Source organism: Pseudophryne corroboree, chromosome 3 (assembly GCF_028390025.1).
Source record: "Pseudophryne corroboree isolate aPseCor3 chromosome 3, aPseCor3.hap2, whole genome shotgun sequence".
Taxonomy (NCBI): Eukaryota; Metazoa; Chordata; class Amphibia; order Anura; family Myobatrachidae; genus Pseudophryne; species Pseudophryne corroboree.
The window spans coordinates 194,922,193-194,945,919 of NC_086446.1; positions in this window are offsets into that span (position 1 = coordinate 194,922,193).

Sequence of the window (23,727 nt, forward strand, 5' to 3'; positions counted from 1 at the left end):
GAAAAAACCCATTTGGGTATAAATTGTTGTTGTGATTGCCTTTGTATTTCCAACAACAAGAACTAAAATATGTTGATCTAAGATTCATTTAAAAATTAAAAAGTGTTACTTTGGCAGCATGGCCTAGCGATGGATAGAGGCAGACATGTTTATCTGTCGCTCCAGGGATTGTGGCATTATGAGGCAGCCACACGGAACTTACCTGCACTGCAGCCCACATACACAGTGCTTGTCAGGATCTGGTTCCCTCCTCTGCCCAACAGTACTACATGTAGAGCTGCTTGTGCCTGTGGCCTAGTCCTGGTGCAACGCCACTGCCTTGAGCAGGGCTGAAACTAGGAATTTCGTTACCCGGGGCAAGGCAGTAATTTGGCACCCGCCCCCACCCAAAAAAATATAAATAAAATAATAATAATAATAAAATAAAAACCAGAAAAAAAGGGGATACTACTGGACAATATTCCCTTATGTGCCTCAAATGCCCTAAGCATCACAAGCCCCCCCCCCCCCCTCCCCAGCATGTTCAACTACATGCTCCTCTGTGTGTCCCCATACATTGCACTATATCATAACACTTCATCACTGCACTACATTCCCCTATCCACTGCACTATGGGGGTAATTCAGACCTGATCGCTCGCTAGCTTTTTTGCGGCACTGCGATCAGGTCAGAACTGTGCGTACGTATGTACCGCAATGCGGCGGTTCATTGCACGTGTACAAAGTGTATCGCTGCTCAGCGATGGGTTTGTGTGAAGGTTCCATTCGTACGGCCGTTTGCAAGGAGATTGACATTAAGAAGGCGTTTGTGGGTGGCAACTGACCGTTTTCAGGGAGTGTTTGAAAAAAATGCAGGCGCGTCCAAGCGTTTGCAGGGAGGGTTCCTGATGTCAATTCCGGCCCTGGACAGGCTGAAGTGATCGCAGTGGCTGAGTAAGTCCTGGGCTACTCAGAGACTGCACAACATCTGTTTGTACAGCTCTGTTACACATGCGATCGCATGCTTGCAAAGCGAAAATACACTCCCCTATGGGCGGCGACTATCTGTTAGCAGCAGTGCAAAAAAAACCTAGTGAGTGATCAGGTCTGAATTAGGCCCTATATCACTATACTACATCCCCTACACCAGGGCTGGCCAAACCAGTCCTCGAGATCCACCAACAGTTCACATTTTCCAGACCACCTAGCTAGTCCATAGGTGTAGTCATTACTAATTACAGTAAGATGTGCTGCATTCATTCCTAACTGACAATTCTACAGATGTCCAGGAGGCCTAGAAAACATGAACTGTTGGTAGATCTCGAGGACTGGTTTGGCCAGCCCTGCCCTACACACTGAACTAAATCACTAGACTACATGTCCCTATGCACTGCACTACATACCCTATATGCTATATGGCATTGCTACACTACATCCCTTTATATGCTACACCACATAAGTGCACTTCAGGCCCCTATGTACTGCAATACATTACTACACTATATACCCTATATGGTACACTACATCACTGCACTACACCCCGCTATATGCTACACTGAATCCCCCCATCTGGGAGGCAAAGCGGAGGTTGATACTGCTAAAAGGGAGCACATTGTATAGATTGTACAATGCACCGCACGCTAGTCGCAACACTGCATGGCAAAAAAGAGAGTTTAAGACAGTAGCTGACATAGGAGAGATCCCAGTAACTGGAGATCACCCACACAGCATCAGAGCCAGCTGCGGGCAGACAAGTGGATCAGATACATTGTCCTGGGAGCTGTCTCTTGTCTCACTCGAGCAGCATAGCACTGCCGGTAAAAAACAAAACAAAATAACTATCTATAGATTGTAAGCTTGCGAGCAGGGCCTTCCTACCTCTATGACTGTTTGTTATTACCCAGTTTTGTTATATAATTTTATTTACAATTGTTAAGCTCAATGTACTTTGCTGTGCTACATAAAAAATTGTTAATAAATAATAATAAATAACCCTGCTCCTCTGTAACTCTTTGGCACCCCCTCAAATCCAGCACCCGGGGCATATGCCCCCTTAGCCCCCCTAGGTACGGCCCTGCCTTGAGTTCTGGGGGCATGCAAGTGCAGCTGTTGCTGGCATGACCATCTTCCAGCTGCCATTGGAACCCTTAGCTAATCCCTGGTTGGGCAGCTATCTCTTAAATGGACTCCACACTCACTAGAACTCTGGGAATCCTTCTCCCACACAATTGTTGGAACTATATAACTGGGTGGGCAGCCATTTTAGATATGACTGTGCTGTACTGAGGGGCATTACCTGCTTAATTAGTCACATTACAGTATGTTTGGGCCCTGAGATGCTATATAATGCCTTATATTGGCTTGGTTGAGTGGGGTTGTACCCTGCCTGATTCTCCCTCTGTTGCTGTGAGTATGCTGTGCCTTTTTACTTTGAGGTGTTTTCCTGTAATTAACTGTAGTCTGGGAACCAACACTCCTGTAACACCGACTGTTGCTTTCTGTTCCTAGTGTTTCTGTTACCTCACAGCAGGCTGATATTATTGCGGAATTTAGAGCTGGTCTTCAGTCTTGTCAACAGTCTGTTGATTTGGGAGGATGTACTAACCACCTTGAGTCTAAAATAGATGAGCATGTGGGCTCTCATTATTATTTAATTACTCTCCATGAGCAATGAGTTAGCACCTACCCATCCATCACCCCCCTCCCTCCACAACCTCCCACCTCTACAGACCATTTTGAGCAATGTCAGATGAATGACCCAGTGCAGAGAGCAAGGTGGGCCCCATTGCTTGAGGGACCTGCACCTTATCTTAGGGAGACAGGGCTGACTTTGTGTGTGCCACACTCCTAGAGGATTCCTGCAACCTATCAGCTCTGATGATCACAGCCACATACAGGAGGCGGTCAAGATCCCACCTGACGGGATCCCGGCGGTCGAAATACCTACGCCAGAATCCCGTCCAGCACAATCCCGACATATTCTCCCTCCATGGGTGTCCACAACACCCATAGAGGGAGAATATAATAGTGTGCCAAGCGTAGCGAGGCACCGTGCCTGCAGCATGGCGAGCGAAGCGAGCCCGCAAGGGGCCACGTTCCGCTCGCCACCCCTGTCGGGATTGTGTGGTCGGGATTCCGGCGTCGGTATTTCGACCGCCGGGATCCCGTCCAGCGGGATTTAGTACTGATCCCCCACATACTGCCTCTAATTAACAGACAGCTGTACTTTATTTCTGATTCACTGCTGTCTGGGAATTAAAGACAGCTCACAACCAGTGTTGGGGCTAAAATGATGGATTCCTGGAAGTACAGTGGTGAATATTTTTGCTCAGTCCTATTCTAGTATGACTTAGCAAATGATTTACAGGTTCCCCAGCCTACTGATGACGGCATTGCTAAGTTTGTGCAGGATTTATATCTTCCTTCATTGGACACTTCCATACAGTTTAGTAGTCTTTGGGCAGTAGAAGAAGTTGGGATAGCTAAAGATTCTTTGCCACTGGACTAGCATCCCAGTCTTGATGGCTATTTAATACATGTTATAAGGTTTAAAAGATACTGTACTTTGTCTCCACTATCAGTTCAACTGTTTAACTTCCCATGTGGAATGTTAGAAGCAGATTGTTGCTTTCCCTGAAACTGAAAAGAATCCATCCTTGGTCTCCAACTATAGTCTGATAGCATTATTAAATGCTGATATTAAGATCTATGCCAAACGGCTTGCTAATAGAATGGGTCCATTGATACCTTTTTTAATTAAACAGGACCAGGCTTGATGTGTTCTTGGTAGGCAATACTCAGATAATATTGGTAGGTATTGATAGAGTCAAATAACTACCTTTTAACATTAGCTATATATTAATACCGTGTAGCCGTAATGGCTGCTAAACCATGTGCACATGCTACGCACTCCGTACGCTATTTGCGTATGAAGACCTCGCACGTGGTACGCAAATAAAGTACACACGCTGTGCTGGGTGTACGGAATACCCACAGTGAGCATACACACAGACAGTAACCTTTATAAACTTTAAACACAGATTATGCTTACTCTGTAACCCTTGTATGCAACACACTATGATTGAGTTTGTGTTGTAAAACCTTACTACTGAAATACTGCAGCGACATAACGCTGCTTAACCTTGTTAATGTAAATGCTGTTAGAGCGATTTAGAATTCAGAAACCCTTTGTACCAGCTAGAGAGACACAGACACCCTGCTGAGGTTCTAACACCTTATATGAACGTTCTATTTGCAAAAGAATAATACAATACAAGTCATACACTACCAATATAACATAGACTACCAAACCAGATAACTGCACATGAAATACAATAACAGTACAATAACACTTAAGAGAAAGGAGAGAGAAAGAGGAGAGGAGAGAGAGATATGGCTCACAATAACAATAAAGACAATATGATTGCGGAGAAAAACTTACGCACAAAGGGGAACGATCGCATGCGCCTCTGGACATCCAGCTCCCGATTATCAGCAATGAGAACCGTTGAAGAGTGAGCTGGATGTGATCGGCTTGTCTATTTATGCCCCACACACAATACAATTCAATGGTCCCTACAATCTCATTGTTCATTGGACACAGGAATTCGTCTTCGCACTAAAACAAAAGGTCATAGGTTGATTCATACAGGCGGGCTGTGTCTACTTCCAACTGCTCAGGTGGGTGGGAAACTAGGTTTCCCGCCGCATTGATAAGTAAGTGCAAATAATAGTAAATGGACATAAACTTCTTATGTCCATAACTATTCGCACGAGCGATTAATCTGCTCCAAACCAACACCGGAATATTGCTAATTAAATACTCTTCAAATGGATACTAAACACCACTGTATAATCCTTGTCTGACCCCTTGTATCAGAAAAAGAGGGATCTCTCTGTCCATGAACATGCTACATTAACTAAACTTTCAGAATCTATCAAAGGGACCATAATCTACAAAATACATTATATGGTTAAAATATATATCGATTGAGTCGCCCGCTAGACGCATACAAACTCTAACGTAAATCCGCATATCGTGCGCCTGCGGGTGCCCGCGAAGGCGAGTATGCGCACGCACGGGAGAGCTCTTGCACGCGCAGCGGGAGCTCGCATGAGGTGCAAATATGGCAGTGTGCATAGTGATATTTTTCTGACTTTGACAGTCCACCCTTTGGCAGTCAACAATAACTGCCACTTCCTAAAACATTTCAAAACGAGAAAAATATATGTCAAGTGTAAATACATTTCCATGATTGGGTAGGGGAGGAGAGGAGAAGGTAGGAAAAGGGTATGACCTAGTGAGATAGCAGAAGCATGTGTGTATGAATCCATGTTTGGGGGGTCATGTATCATCGTGCCGTACGTGTTTTAAATCAAGCTTCGAGGTATTGCGAAGTATACATTTGAATTCCTTCTTATCCCGTGGTACGGGTCTGTGGATGGGCTGTCAAACTTGTCGAATACTGTGACTGAGGCAACCTACTGAAGGCCTAACATTTATGTGTGTGCACTACGGGATAGTACGTATATTATGTATACATCCAATAAGCAAAGGGTTCTCATATTCACTAGTATAATATGAAAGCATAACAGAATCCATCTTGTTTCTAGCTAGATGATATAGCAAATTCATCTTGAACTTTATACACACCCTGAGAGAAAAACAACTTTGTTGGCTGAGTATTGTTTCCAACTACGCACTTTCTAAAAGCTCATAGAAACCAGATGTAATTCCTAATATGGACACAGTTCAATATATCACGAGTATCTTGTTAGTATTCTTGACAATTGTCCCAATATTGCCTAACATTGTATTCCAGAAGAATGAAATCATATGGGAGGGATATACAAAAGGGGCGTTACTTTGTATTATATAAAACTCATTGTTGATACGTGTATGTTGTTGTTAAATGATTTGACACAGGACGAGAGAATGCTACCTCTCCCCTGTATACGGGCGTGGCCCGTTGAATAAATAATAATTGATTTTTATAAATCCATTTTCAATTCATTAATTTTACCTAACAACCCAAACAGCAACAAGATGGTTAATTTAGTTAACCTCACATAAGAGAATTCAACAGATGGGGGCTATGTCCTTGGAACTATAGATCTCGATCTCTTCATCAAATTCTCAAAGGGGTGTGCCAGCCAGCCAGCAGCTGATGATGGAAGGAACATCCCAATTCATAACAGCACTGGTAAGTATAGAATACCATGGTATGTGCTGTATTCCAGTACATGCTGTTTCTATACCTGCCAGCTGTCTGTGTGATTGTATTTTTATAATATGAGAATTATAAGTGGAGAGATTGACAAACTAGTAAAATAACTCAGGGACCTGTTTGTTGTTGCTTGTTTGTAAAATTAATACCAAAATTATGTCCAAATCGGTTGAAGGACCAAGTAACTCGGAAATGATGATTGACAGATGCTGTTGCATGTAAATAAGAATACCAAAATTAATTCAAAGATTTGAGCAGAGAAACAGTGACCTGTGTTTTTCACTCTATGAATGATTGCGTGAATAAGTGCTTTGGACCAAGAGCCAAATAAAGTAAAAAGCACATAGATCACCTCCCCTTGTTAGTCAGCTACATACGTGTAAGAAGGGTACTTTAAATAAATAGAGTGAACAACCCGAGGTTATAGGGATTATATGTAATTGAGTGTAATAATATATTGCAATACTGAGCTACTAAGAGCTGCTGGTTGTTTTAAGCATAACATGGCATGTTGCTTTGTGATAGTAGTCTGTGATAAGAGGATCTACTGCAGCTTCCCAGTTGACAGACGTGTCGCGTGTGTGAAAAATTGCAGGGATTGCAAATTTTTCCAGCGTATGGGAAGGGCAGGGAGGATTAACTTTAAGTGTGCATATCATGTATGGAAGAAATATTCCATAGAAGCACTAATTTTGTATAGTACTGTGACAAAGGGTACAGTATATGTTTTGCATTTCAATCATGCTGTATAATATTGGCCTGATCAACCAATACTAAGCGTATTTTGAAATCGGCAAAACTGTTGAAATCTGCAGGTAATTGAAGTTTGCAAACTGTATTTAAATTTTTGTATTATGGTTTTGTGGGTGTAACATAATGTTCAGTTAAGTATATTCTCAGATCTGTGTCTAATAGAAACCTTCTGTCTGTGATTGGCATGGTTACAAGTTTTGAAATAATAAGGTTTATATATATATATATATATTTGTGAACTAAGGAAACAAAAGTTGATGTCCGTGTTCAAATGGCTTTTGGCAGATCTGTAGTTAAAAATATGTGTTTATCTAATGTTACTATCTAACTATGAAGTGAAGTTTCCATATGGTATTGTTTAATACGCAAATATTCTTTAATGCAATATATTGTGAGAAGGTCTGCCAGCAGAAAAAAAAAAAAAAAAAAAAAGGAGTAGATGGCGTTTATATGTCATCCTTAGAGTCAGTTGTGTGGTGAGGGACAAGATTTGCTTCTGTTGGGCCACATATTTTATGACTGGCAGCCACCAGCACTGAATAATTTGAATGGGTACTAGACCATCAACCCAGGGCACCCCTGCAAGTGTCCGAGGCACCCCAGGTAGCTACGGCACACAGTTTGGGAACCTCTGCATAAGCAATACTCTAGAAATGTTTGTTATACAAACTATCTACTCTAGTTTTAATATAAAAAGCTAATATCTTTACCAGATAACCTGTAGAAAATGCTGCCAATTTCTTTCTACAGCATAACTGTAATCAGAAAATATAAGAAAAAAAAAAAAAATCCCAGCAACAGATTGCTGGAGATACGCTAACAGCGTTAACGCTAACAGATCTGCATCTGGCAGGCAGTCAAGAAGACAACGCCCTAACTCTGGTGAGCTATACGGGGGGAAAAGAGTTTTCAAAGCAGCAGCTAAAATCATAGGGAAAGATAAAGGAATACGCATTCTTTAATGTATATGCTGTAAATCAAACATTGCGACAAGCAATTAATCACTACGATTCCAGTATTAACATACTTTTAGACAATTCTTCAAAGTTATTTGGAAGAATCCTAATGTAAAAGTTACCCTGGGTATTTCTAAAGATTCCAGGAAGAATAAAGTAGGAACAGATTAAGTTGGATGCATAGCATATCTATATATCACTTACCCTGGGTTCGTGAGGTAAAAAAATATGCTTGCTAAAATCCATCTCATTGTATAGTCATCGATATAATACATTGCAAAAGTTCTTAGTGGACTGCACAATATGCAGTGATGAACCAGGTTCCGTAGCCAGGAAGTGTGGGGATATGATTGTATAGAATAGTTATACAGAAAATAGGAGCGTTGTTAAGTTTGTAAGTGATTTTTCAGTGAATATGTATATGTGCCAAAACATTTCATAGGGTTGACACAGTCCAACAAAAGTTTGCTTGGAAGCACAGGAAGTAATGGGTGTGCATGAAGAAACGTACAGTTTGTGTGGACTGGCCAGTCTGAATGATATGTTGAGATGAGTAAAGAAATGTAACCAGTATGTGGATGATATACCTTTGTGCTATAAATTATTTGAAGTATTGGTGTCAGATATTAAACAGTTGTGTTTTCTTACAGAAAAGACCACAAGGTGGCGCAAGACAAAAGTCAACGGTGTGCTGACATAGTTAACTACCTAGATCATTGTTTGGCGCTAGGCCAAAGATAGTTAAAACCCTTAGAGGGTGGAGCCTTGGTATACATTTATTGATAGATAGATATGTATGACCAGATGATAAATCTCCAGATACAGTAATTTTTTTTTGGAAATGCTATATGCATACATTCAAGTTCATAACCAAAGAAATTATAGAAGGTAATACAATATTACACTTTATCACAAATAAAACATTATGAATACACAGTCAGAGCCAAACCATCCACTTATGCAGAAGCAAGAACATATATGTTTAATACTGAGTATATAGGTTTAATACTGAGGTTAAGCAGTAGATTTTATATGATGTGTACATTTTACCTCTGACAGTATACAACTTAGATATAATATAGCAATAGTGTAGCTTACGGAGAGATTTCAGATTTAAAGATATATCCCTTCACTCAATATGGGATATATGAACCAACAGGGAAATTGTAACAAATGATTTGTTCCATGAAAAATGTGTTTATTAGGACACATAAACTCACTGACATACTACATACATAAAGTGCATGGGTGAATCTGGACCAGTTAAAGTGACCGTGTAATAGATGTAAATTTCTCACCATATAATGGGATTGCGGTGGGCTAGCTTAAAGAAGCAACTTGGGTCCGAGGCTGAAAATAGCCTAGGCACCACCGCAGATGGTTTATTCAGCGTATCAGTCCTTTTACTTGCTTCACTGACCCTCGTCACCCGATTCCCCTGTCCAAGAACCTATCCTGGTAGGGTTTCCTCTGGTGGCACAGTGATGCCCAGCTCAGAGTGTTTCCTGCTGATGATTCACAGGACAACTTAGATACAGCTGCATACTTGTCTTCCTCACCCCCAAAAGTGGGGAGTATAAGGAATATAATGTGGATGAGTAAGACAATTATAATGATTACATCGCATTTTACATTGCATTTAAAGGAACTGAAAAAAAAAGCATCTCCAGCATCCATAGGGGATAATGGGATGGTGAATTAGTGAGTTAGTATTATTAATAATAAAGTGTTGTTGCCAATTTTCATTAAGGGGAAATGTCATGAGTTATGCAAATCCAAGGGTAATTAAAATGAATTAGATTCACAAGCTTTCTATAGTGGGATGAAGTTTAATGGAGAAGTGTACATTGTGTTTTGTGAGGGATCGTGATGGTGATAAAGAAAGCTATAGCATGTTTACTGCAGATGGTTGGGTTGATTAAAAACAACATTGTTTTAATACACATAGTTTAATGCAAAAATAAGGAACTATAGTATGTGTAACAGGTGTTAAGGGGGTTTTTGAGAAATGAATAATAAGGCCTGAGGTGTGAGCTATTGTTTCAAAGACAGTAAAGTTTCTTTACTGATAGAAAGAGTTTATAGGAGTTTGAAAAATATTTTGTGTTTAATATGTGTAATGTTGAGAATAAAAAGTCATAATGTGACAAGGAAAGTTTAAAGAATTAAGCATTATTAATCTACAAAAGAGACAGGAAAGGCAGAATTTGAATCATGGCATGGTCCAATCATTGGTTCAATAGTGGTAGAATTACACCTAAGCCTCTGCTTTGTCTCTCTTCTATATCATTTTTTGTTATTCTTTTTGGAATCCAGCAAAGATATGTTATCCAGCAAAGATATATTATCCAAAGACTGATTCAAAACTACAAAATGATTTGACGATTCAAATGTGTCACACAAATTATTTAAACAGTTACAAGAATATCAAAAGCTGCAAGAACCTTGGAAAGATATTTAACCAACACGAAAACACACAGTCCGGCACAGGACAATCACTAAAGAGAGTGAAGACGGTGTTATGGTGAGAAGTTGCTTATGTTTTGGTTCCATTACAGATCGCATAGGATGGTCCTTGGCAAGTACCGATGACTCTGATACAGCCGTTGCAAAGGCTGCAGAAGAAGGACACCTAGATCCATGAGCTTGCAATGAAATGAAAAGGTCAGAGACCAGAGCTTAAAGGAACCTAACACTAAAAACAATTGTATGGAGATACAATACAGAGACTGTTACTACTGTTACTACCACAGAGTTGTATTTGAATGAACCCTTCAATCAAGATAGAGATGATTATGATCATTGATAATAGACTATGTGCTTATAAGCTAATATCCTACAGAACTTTTAACATTTCTGAAAGTATACGGGAGCGACGTTATTTATAACAGCATTAGGACTTAATTTATTTATTTTTCTTTGAAGAGAGAGCGAGCAAACGTGTGGTGTAGGTATGAGTACTCATCCATTATTGTGGATGGGAATTATTTCAATAAGACCCTTCCTTCCTCTTTTCTTTTCTAAGCAGGAAATCCAGAGGGATTTATGACTGGTGTAACGAACACACACTTTGAAAGACGTGGTTGTGAGTATTATACTCCACTTGAAGACAGATGTATAGATTAATGCATGGATAATTTAAATAATTTAGGATATTATTCTGAGGAGTATCCAGTCCAGCAATACCATTAATTGTTGGAAAGATTTTAAGTACTGCAGCTATATAAATTGTATTGCTAATCATTATTTAAGACTATTATAATTGTTAGATATGTATACATAGACACTAGCAGGCCAAAGTTCTCTATGCAATTTACATTTGATGTGATTACCAAAACTTTATAGAGTCGTGATAATAGTGAAATACGGTACATGTGTATAGATACAACAGTATCTCAAGAAAGAACCACTGGTGATAATATTAGCTACACATATCGGGTGTATTTCAGTTAGTGGAAATAAAATAGGTCAATAATACAGAAAAAAATAAAAAATAATTTTTTTTTTTATCTTATGTAGATAGAAAAGGTTGATTTAAGGGAATGTGAAGGATTGTTACAATATACTAACCTAAGGTTTCTAGATGTGCTAGATATAATGAGTTAGGTATATAAATAGTAATGGTTACATAGGATGTTCATTAAAGTTTATGATTTAATAAATGTATTTTACCAGGAGTAGATTCAAAGGTTAAAAGAAGATATCATACATAACGGGGAATGGTAGTTGTCACCATGTCCTTAGGATATGATATATAATTGATTACCTATTAATTCTAAAAATGTTTGTTATTTAAGAAGATTGATTTAGCAATTTTATACAAAAACATATATTAACTTGAGAAAAGTTTTCTTTCAGGATGAACTATTCCTAAAAAGAGTAATTGACTCAGTAATCAGGAAACATGTTCCTGCCACCAGAGTATCAATAAAACCTTGAAGTGGTAAAGGTGGCTAATAAGTTCTCCTATGGCTAATGAAGTCGTATGATTAATCAACTGGAAGTTGACGTTTTATTTTAATTAAATTATTGATAACATGATTGATCTTTATGATATGATATTCCAGAACTGTGGACATTTGTGATGATTCCAGGACATTGGACATGAACTATTACGATACCATATTGTTCTACAGTTTTTTTTAATACCACAAATTGGAGGATATTGTTGATGTCCGGAAACAGCACTTTAAGCTCAATGCTGTGCTTATTTGACCAAAGACATTACGGATCCTGATACGTGTAATGCCAAGTATATAAAGGAGGTCCATGATATAAAAGAACTTTAACCAAGGCATTATGATATGGACTGGAAAAGATAAATGTTTAAATCCTAGTATTCAATTTTCAGGATTAGGAAAATGTTTTTTAAGTATATTGTATGTGATGATGTATTCTGTGATGAGGTTTATTCTTTGGTAACCCCGATGTGATTATAGACAGTCATTTGATGTTCACCGCATACAGGTGTGGCCTATGTTGTATTTAGAAGGCTACTGTCAAATGCAGAATAGCAATACTACATGAAATGATTATTAGCGAACTATACGTTCCCAGAAATTCTCCTGAGATGACAGGGCACATGGATAATGTCCCTGATCAAAGGGTGGAGCTGTCGAATACTGTGACTGAGGCAACCTACTGAAGGCCTAACATTTATGTGTGTGCACTACGGGATAGTACGTATATTATGTATACATCCAATAAGCAAAGGGTTCTCATATTCACTAGTATAATATGAAAGCATAACAGAATCCATCTTGTTTCTAGCTAGATGATATAGCAAATTCATCTTGAACTTTATACACACCCTGAGAGAAAAACAACTTTGTTGGCTGAGTATTGTTTCCAACTACGCACTTTCTAAAAGCTCATAGAAACCAGATGTAATTCCTAATATGGACACAGTTCAATATATCACGAGTATCTTGTTAGTATTCTTGACAATTGTCCCAATATTGCCTAACATTGTATTCCAGAAGAATGAAATCATATGGGAGGGATATACAAAAGGGGCGTTACTTTGTATTATATAAAACTCATTGTTGATACGTGTATGTTGTTGTTAAATGATTTGACACAGGACGAGAGAATGCTACCTCTCCCCTGTATACGGGCGTGGCCCGTTGAATAAATAATAATTGATTTTTATAAATCCATTTTCAATTCATTAATTTTACCTAACAACCCAAACAGCAACAAGATGGTTAATTTAGTTAACCTCACATAAGAGAATTCAACAAACTTTACCGAGCTCTCTTCGGCTTTTGGTTGCAACAAAATGGGGGAGCACATTTTAGTTGATGATACATGAATGGGGGAATATGTGATTGCTGATATCTGTGCCGGTATTCCCTATCGCCTATGTGTGTGCTTTACCTGAAGGTTGTAGAGATGAAGATAAGACACAATTATGGTAAATGCAGTGGTATTCTATGTCAGGTTAATGAACATTTGTCGGTTGAAGTCTTGTCTGGTGTCTGTTGAATGCAGTCTTCTTTGGGCTTTTGCCAATAGGTGTGGGCAAAAGCTTTGTCAATGTCCATAGACTTACAAAAGTGTTGGGCTAGCGTAATTTTAACATTTCTAGGGAAACTGGGGGTCTATGGCATAGTTCATCAAATATCCGTGTATAAGGTTGTCAAAACTTCTTCTTTAATCCATCAGTTGTCTGTATACAGGCTCGTCAAATTCCTCGTCCAAGTGGGTCTTTTTACCTTGGAGAAAACGGAAAAACAGGTGAAAGAAACGGACCGTATAATCGCATTTTCATCACATCATTGTCTCTACCGTTGGGTCATAAATCAAATCCATTGGAATTACAATTTCCTCACTCCTTAAACTCATCACCCTAGTACTTCGTTAAAGCCTGACCGCATCTAAATATCAAGCCAATCGATATGACAACACCTAAGATACATAGGAGGAACTTCCCAACATCCATTATGACTCCTTGAGCCCATTCTCCTAAACCAGAGAACCAATTTCGCGGGTTCAACCATGACACCCAACCAGTCAGCTCATTACCCACAGCAGCAAGGGTGAGATTGTGTCTTCTGCGAAATTCCCACTTTAATTGGAGAATGTCATCCATCTTTTGGTCTATGACCTCGACCGGATCCTCGGTACTATTCGTTATATATGTGCAGCATTTCACGCCGTACTGCGTTGCCAGTGTGACACAATATCCACCTGTTACTGCTGTGAGATAATTAAGAACCATTCTATGCTGAACCAGTTCTGTTTTATAAGCTTGAAGTTCTCTTCCAGTATACCTAAACGTGTCATCATACATTTCTGTGATATTGTCTAATAAATTTGCGAGCGCAGATATGTATTTATAATTCAACACTCCTCTGGCGGTGCGAGTGATGTCTAACGCGAGTAGGACCTGAATCCCGGTGGATTCATGGATCATGTCAGAGGCCGGATGCTCTGTTCTTTCTATCAGGTGCCGTTTAACTACGTGCTCGTAATGAGTGTGAGTATAAGGAGCTTGGGCAACACGGTGTATATCTTTCATTTTGGCATGTGATACAGTCATTACCTCAGGCAGTACTTTTCCAATATAACACAATCCTTCAGAGTTTGGGGCAAGCCACTTATACGCCTTCCTCCCGCATATGAAATATGCATCATCGGGGAGAACATATGGGACGGAGTAGGACATAACCATATTACACATCTTCCATGTGAAATCTCCTAACCCTAATTCTCCCATCTGTCTAGTACACGTATCAGTTTGTACGATATGTGCACAGTATCCTGGTGATACCTCTCCAACTCTCATGATCCTATTTCCTAGGGTATACCTATATCAGAAAGATTTTTCCTTACCGGCTATGTGGCGTATAAGCTCTGTATCTGTCGGCATTCTATCTGCTCTATATGAAAAGGTCATGGTTTGGTTACTCCATGACACTTCCCAATTTCCCGGCTTTCGGGGATTGGAAATGTTAAAACATATTAGGGACTTATCCACATGATATTGGTGGAGCTTCAAACTAGGAGGACTGGAGATATTAAACCTCCTGTCCACCGGCCTCCCACCACTTAGCTCAAGTACCTCCCCTATCGTTAAAGGAAATGGTATTAAGCCTGATTTACTATGGCCTTGAGGTACTTGAGAGCATACCCAACAATCTGTCTGATTTAACACATTACCCACTAAGGAGTGATAGTCACTCAATGGATGCCGGTCCATGTGGATATTAAAACTGGACTGACATTTCTTGATGCACCCATCCTCAACTACATTGTCACAGAGTCTACAGATACAGTTCTCTTTTCAGCTAACAATCCTTCACAATGTTTACAAATAACATGGCTGCTAGATCGTTTCCGGTACTCGCCTTTGCCTGGTGGTTGTGTTGCTATTGGAAATTTACACCTCCGTCTCAGTCATCAGAACCTTTCTGGATCCTTTCTCGACCTCCATGGTACTCTCGCCGGAACAGACTGCTCTGGTCAACATCATGGTCAACAGGAAAATCCATATCACAGTCTCTTGGGGCAAGTCCATCTTACAGGAGGAGAAAAGAAGAAATTTGTAATGGGGGTACAGAAAAACAGTTTGAGGGGGAGAGAAACTTGCTACGATAATTAGTTCTCTAGTCTTGTCGTTCTTCTTGTTCTGCTGTCATCTCAAAGGTGCTGTCTCTCAGTCTTCCAAACGAACATTCCGGTGATGCAATATTCCTTCCAAACCAGCGATCTTTCTGTAAGGAGCAAAAATCTTGCATTACCATTTGTCTAACTGATGTGTGACATACCATTTTTAAAACATGAAAACATGAGTGAGAAGAGGGAGAGGAAAAAAACAACAAGAGAGAGAGAACCATTCACATATGTATATATCACATAAATCAACAATAAACAACAGGAAAAAAAACATTTTTCAAACATTTTTAAAACATTGTCAGATCATCATCAGGCTGTCATATCTACATGTCCCATGGTTTCCTTGCGCAGTCCCTCCCACCAGCACCTCCATACTCCACCCTCTGTATCTGGCCAGGATACATTGATGCGGATAGGTCATGCTGGGGTTTGGTAGACTTCTGCAAAGACCAAGCAGATATGCAATGTTTGAGTCCTACCAATAATCGTCAGGGATGGGGAGAGAAAAAGAAACATTTCACAGATACATATACAACGTTTCACCTGGTCATTCCTGTGTCTTCAGGGAATGACCTCCCAATTTATTAACCGTTACCTCAGGCTTACCATCAGTCCTAATGATCACCTTTCCTGACTATATATTATGGGTGTGGCCCAAAATTCTTCCTATATGATCCCTGATTATAATTTGGTGTGTTATAATTTTGCTCATTTCTCTGTCTAGGGGGTCTGACTTTATGTGGGCTGTTACAGTTGCCGGCATAATGCCCTTCTCTTCTACAAAGATAACAAATCCTTGGCTTCCTCCATGTGCTAGGGGCCTGGGGTTTCGGTCGACTTGATGCCTCCTCTAGTGCTTGGATGCTCATTACCATCAACCGCTCTCCCTGCGCTTCCCTGGTTCTTTGGATATTGCGGTCATGCTCGATAGCGGACTCTCTTAATGCAGCCACCGAGATACCTCTCCAGTGAGGTAGAGAGGTTTGTACCCTGATTTTTAGTGTGTCTTTTAAGCTGTCCATTAATACGGACACAGCTACCTCTCTGTGGTGTACATTAGTTTCAATGTCATCTATACCAGTGTACCTAGCCATATCCTGCAGAGCCCGATGAAAATACTCTGGTGTGGATTCACTTTCTTTTTGTCTTATTGTAAAGATTTTATTCCACTTTACTACTGCAGGAAAATATACTCCTAACTGTAGATTTATTCTTTTTACATTATCTTGGTTATACTTGTCTGTTAGTGGTACTTCCTCATCTAACTTGCAATCAGCGATAAACTTTAATGAATCAACATTGGGGGGTAAGCATGCCCTCAAAACTGTCCTCCAATCTTTGTTATTTGGCTCTGCAGTATTTCCTAGCTCTCTAATATACTTTTGACAAGCAACTAAGTCTTCCCTGGGGTCAGGGAATTCAGACGAAATTGTTCTCAATTCTGTTCGGGAAAAGGGGCAGTACATGGCGATGTTCCTGACAGGAGTGACTCCTGAAGTGTCAGTTTTCCCATTTGGTACTGCAATTACCCTGACAGGATTAAGTCCAATGACGTCATTCTGAATTGATTCTACGATATGAGGTACATTTTGTTTGTGCGTGATGTATAACACCATACGTACCTGTGGACACGACCTCACCTGTCCCTCCGTTAGGGGGTTTGATTACAGTCTTTACCGATTTGGTCGTGTCCACCTGGATGTCTTGTGTGATGGCTGCTGGAAAAGGTGCCGACATCGTGCTGGGCTCACTTTCTTGTTGGTGATCCTGAGGAAAGTTTAACATGGGGTGCGACTTGCATGGGTTAGTAGTTGTACATTTAACACTTTCATTTTTATAAACCTTACTACATTTGTTACTTTCATTCTTAATATAGTTACTAAGTGCATTTTTATCGTACAACATTGTGCCTTTCTCCGCAACCATAATCCTCTCCATTGCCATGTCTCTCCTCTCAAGATGAAAGTCAGGTATGTAAGTTAAATTTCTTTGCATTTCACTTTCCTGTTGCCATAACTGCAAACAATCATAATGTTTAACTCGTTGTTTCCAGGATATTATGAGACAGATCCTTCGCCTTAAATTATGCAATACCTCTGAGTCAAAACTACCTATCCCAGGAAATGGTGCTTTATCCCCCACAGTCATTCGTGTCCATTCGTCACAAAAAGTCTCAGTGTGGGGACCATATCTCCCCCACATTACTAACAGAGCAGACCCTCGGGGTCTGCAAGCCTCTGCAGTCTGAACCCTGACTGCTGAACGTCCCTGTGTTGTGCACTTGGCTTCCATTGTGGACCTCTTTTAACACAGAAAAACTTCCTAAAATGCACCAAACACAGTCTACGGTGGAAATCCTTAAAGCTCTTCCACTGAACTTCTTCTGCTCCGAGTATCTCCGGTCCGCCTTCTAGCAGACACGTGTAGCCGTTGCAGGCCCTACCTCTAGAGATTTTCCTGAGCCAGCGAAAATTACCTTCCTTTTTCTTTACACAAATCACGCTTGCATGTGCTTCCCACAACACGTCACGTTGCGTTATTGGTCACACCTACAACCGTGTGGTCCAATCGTACCACCTATAGACACTTGTTGCCCATAAATGGTAGGATCATTGGAGTCTCCCTATTGTGCTCCAAAACAGCCAGAGCGTAATACACCGAAAACTTTATCACATTCTGTCGCACGTTTTCACTTAGACCGTGCTCATCACGTATTCACCTTGACCGTGATTCACCAAGACTTACTTCACCAAGATTTACTTCACCAAGATTTCACCAAGAGGAGTTCAATACACTCATACCGTTTTCAACCCACTATCATTCTATAGTTTTCTGATCAGAAAAATAATTTCCCGTAATCTGATAGCTCTCCCCAGAGGCATTACAGTAAAGTAAGGTATTTAAACTAAGTTTTGGAAACTGAAATCAATTTGTGCTATTATCGCGAGGCTATACTATACCGCCCCCACTAAAACAATGCTATTGTGCGATTTGAGTTTCGGTGGGCGTACCCAGACGCTCCGTTGCGTAATATACGCTGCGTGCGTCGGCCTTTGTGTTGCGTTTGCGAGTCTCAGCCTTTTGTTAGAGACACGTGTACGCTGGCCATACAAAAATACAATTAGCACGTTTATCAATGTAGATGATCTTTAACTGTAATCATCTACCAAGCACCACACAGGTCTTTCCTTGTATCTCAGGCGAAGCTGTGCGTGTGTTTTACAAATTACCCCTTAATGTATCGTTTTTACTCTTTAACTACCAATAGCAACAAATCTTTCTCAGCACGTTATCAATTATGAAATGGCAACCAGGAAAGTGAGATGTGAAGATTACACAAATGAACATGCAATTCTAAATTAATCTAATAACATACATTGATGTAAGCACACGCATATAGATATTACATATATGAGACCCTATTCAGTGCTTCTAATTTGCATATGAATGTGCGATTTCTTTCACTGCTGGGAGAGAGAAAAAAACAACAAACCAGTCCCACAGGTCATTTGCATTTCAATGGCCATCCCACAAGCAGCAGAGCCAAAACAGGTTCTTGAAGAGAGACAGTGACCAAAAAAAAACTACTTTGCTTTATTTGTGCATTTCTCAAATCAAACATTCAATTCATTATTAACTGTTATCAAACTCCATCCGAACTACCCATGATTGACTATGATATGGACCAAAAAAATGCACTAAAAAAAAAAACTCATTAAATTATGATTTCTTTTTGACAGTGGATGGCTGATTATTTCCTGAGTCAACTGAAAATCAGCCGTTCAAAAAAAAATTGACCTTCCCAAAATGGCCGCTGCTCCTCCCCCTTCCACATCCATGAGGTTTACACAAAATGGGGGACAGACCTTTTGTCACAAAGAAAAATCATCATGCCAGCTCCTTTTAGTTATCACGCTATGCAGAGCGATTAAAAATAATTTTAAACCTATTTAAACAGACAAACCATCCAATCTGCGTGTGTAGTTGGCACCAAATAGAAATAAAAACCAGATTTACAAAGACAATAGCTTAATGTTCCTACCTCTGGTTCCGGATTCCACCAGCATCCCTACAGACCAAAAGAATCAGACGCAGACTCTCATCTGATCAGCACTATATATTCCTTTTCCTCCCTTTGCTGATCGATAAAAGTCTGCGCCTTTTTCGCCCGACTGCGGATATGAGATGGACCGGACTTGCCCCCACTTGATAGAGTCAAATAACTACCTTTTAACATTAGCTATATATTAATACCGTGTAGCCGTAATGGCTGCTAAACCATGTGCACATGCTACGCACTCCGTACGCTATTTGCGTATGAAGACCTCGCACGTGGTACGCAAATAAAGTACACACGCTGTGCTGGGTGTACGGAATACCCACAGTGAGCATACACACAGACAGTAACCTTTATAAACTTTAAACACAGATTATGCTTACTCTGTAACCCTTGTATGCAACACACTATGATTGAGTTTGTGTTGTAAAACCTTACTACTGAAATACTGCAGCGACATAACGCTGCTTAACCTTGTTAATGTAAATGCTGTTAGAGCGATTTAGAATTCAGAAACCCTTTGTAGCAGCTAGAGAGACACAGACACCCTGCTGAGGTTCTAACACCTTATATGAACGTTCTATTTGCAAAAGAATAATACAATACAAGTCATACACTACCAATATAACATAGACTACCTAACCAGATAACTGCACATGAAATACAATAACAGTACAATAACACTTAAGAGAAAGGAGAGAGAAAGAGGAGAGGAGAGAGAGATATGGCTCACAATAACAATAAAGACAATATGATTGCGGAGAAAAACTTACGCAGAAAGGGGAACGATCGCATGCGCCTCTGGACATCCAGCTCCCGATTATCAGCAATGAGAACCGTTGAAGAGTGAGCTGGATGTGATCGGCTTGTCTATTTATGCCTCACACACAATACAATTCAATGGTCCCTACAATCTCATTGTTCATTGGACACAGGAATTCGTCTTCGCACTAAAACAAAAGGTCATAGGTTGATTCATACAGGTGGGCTGTGTCTACTTCCAACTGCTCAGGTGGGTGGGAAACTAGGTTTCCCGCCGCATTGATAAGTAAGTGCAAATAATAGTAAATGGACATAAACTTCTTATGTCCATAACTATTCGCACGAGCGATTAATCTGCTCCAAACCAACACCGGAATATTGCTAATTAAATACTCTTCCGATGGATACTAAACACCACTGTATAATCCTTGTCTGACCCCTTGTATCAGAAAAAGAGGGATCTCTCTGTCCATGAACATGCTACATTAACTAAACTTTCAGAATCTATCAAAGGGACCATAATCTACAAAATACATTATATGGTTAAAATATATATCGATTGAGTCGCCCGCTAGACGCATACAAACTCTACCGTAAATCCACATATCGTGCGCCTGCGGGTGCCCGCGAAGGCGAGTATGCGCACGCACGGGAGAGCTCTTGCACGCGCAGCGGGAGCTCGCATGAGGTGCAAATATGGCAGTGTGCATAGTGATATTTTTCTGACTTAGACAGTATCAACTGATAAGTTGGTGGAGGTCAGCGTTAAGTAGAAAGGAATAGAAACCCACAAACTATCACATCACTTCAAACTACATCATAACCAAAATCCGAGAGGTATGACCTTCCAGGGCATCCAGAAAATATCCAAAAACTGGAGAGGAGGCAATTTTGAGAAAACCATAAACAAAGAAGAAATGAAGTGGATTTACACACTAAAAACATTCCGACCACAAGGCCTTAATATTGACAATGAAGTGAAAACTGTAATTCTAGGTTAATATGTTAGGACAATGAACATAGCTTGAAATATAGCATCGTCATGCAAACAACATTTTCATAAATGCATCAGAACCCCTGAAAAATTAAATGCGATACCTTCACAACATTCATTTACTATACATCCCCATAATCAAAAGTCGTCAACCATAAAATAAATAAACTCCACAACTAGCATTATACTTAACATAGATAGACAACCTTACATTAAGGTAAACATGTGGGATACGTCACTACAAAAACGTCTAACTAGATCTACTCAATTTTAGACATACAGCCAACAGAGGGTTAAACCTTCTCACTTGCACGCATATAACTGGCAGCACCAGAGCAATAGATTATGGGATACAATTATCAACCTGACTCACCTACATTATTACCATACCATCAACAGGTGTCACTATTAGGAGTACCATTAGTATGCAAGACAGGGCAAGATTCCACCATGCCCCTGCCCACCAACAAATGATCAACAAATTAAATCAGTTCAAGGCACTCATAAATATCTGACCACAACCAAGATGGCTCATACTGTATCACACTCCCTGGGGAAGGCTCATTAGGCCGATACGCATTAAAAACTACTTAGCTCTGACCTCCATCAACTTATCAGTTGATACCTACCAATATTGTTCTGAGAGGGAATTGGGTAACCCTAAGGCCTAACAACTGAAATACAATCCCCCAGTATACTTGGAAGCGCTGTCCTAACCACATTATTTGCAATCCTCAGATAATACTAGATGAGTAATAGATGTAATAGAGGCGTTTGCTACTTCTGACGATTCATTATGTTGCTTTCCTTGGATGCCGAGAAGGAATTCAATAGACTCTACTTGGGCTATCTAAAGGCTGTTTTGAAATGCTTTGGACTGAAGCATAGAGCTCTAATCTCTGCCTTGCCTCATTTCTCCAATTCATCAGCCCATTTTGTGATTGGGCTCCTCTCCTCTGATTTTTTCTTAACCATCAAAGCTGCCCGTTGATTTTCATGCTGGCAACAGTGACTTAAACTGAAATTATGAAGACTACAGAATCTATTCATGGCTCTGATCTCTATGGTTAAGTGCACACAATTGTTTTTCTGATTCTAACTAACCCTGAGTCTTATCTACCATCCTTGCATGTGGTCTTAGAGGACTATGCCTGAGTGTCTTACTTATAGATTACATTCTTCTAAAATGGAAGCTACCCATTTCCTTAAAAAAAACTCTGGATTATGTCAACCAAAAGTCAGAATATTTCTTATTCTGAAACCATGTGGAATTTATAATTACCTAAAATAGTCAGAAAGGGAGATTTCATGCTATAAATATCATTTTCACAACACTTACAGTTCAAGAATTGGTAGTATAGTTCCTCAGAGTTTTGTGCTGGGTCAGAAACAGTTAAATTGTCTTTAAACAATGTGTCCTCTGCTTCAGCTGCTTAAAATCTGAAAGTCTCCCATACAGTATATGCAATGAAATTCTGTGAGTCAACGTTAAAGAAACTGCCAGATTATCCATAATAGTTATTCATAGTTCCAAAAAAGTTAATTTCTGTAGAGTAAGAAAAACAGCTTCAAAACAGGACCCAGGGAAACTCCACAATAAAATATAGGTGCTTTGCAACAGGTGCTGTGATGAGAACACTGACCCCACAGATTATCATATAACATGGTCAAATGACTGCCGGCACTCTTAACAATAATAAAACAACTTGCTAAACTTCCAGGATCAATAGAAAAATGCACACTCCAACACATAAAGTTTGCACTCAGGATGATAATTTAATAAACAATGTGTATTAGACTGACATTTCAAGTTTTAAGTATTTTCATCAGGATTAAAAAAAATATATACAAACAATTGAACAATTTACCAAGATCATAAGGTCCCTCATGAAGTGTGCAGCCCAGCCACCACCAGAATATGCAGGTCACCCCACCGGATGTAGCCCACTGACTCTCTTCTGGGTAGCGCACCCAACATTGCCTAGGAGACAAGCAGTTTGCAATCAACAGATGCTGACAGCCTGGGCTCATCTGCAGGGTGGGGGCCTAGATTAAATTGTAGAAATAAATGACATTAAATATGCATATAATGAACTATTAAGAATAAAGAAAATACATTTAAAAAAAATAGTTTTAGCCAGCCTGAGCAAAATAAACAGACTGTAAAGGAAACACAGAGAGATAGACTAGAAGAGAGAATTAGAATAGAGATACGTACTAAAGGGAAAGGTATTCTGACTGTTGACATCCCGAATGCTTGTATGCTGACCGTATCCCATTGATTGGCTATGAAGTCCTTACAGGATCTTCAAAGGCAAAACAAAAGAGGAAAGAAAGACTCTGTGTTGGGGCACTCATATAGATATTATTAATAGACAGT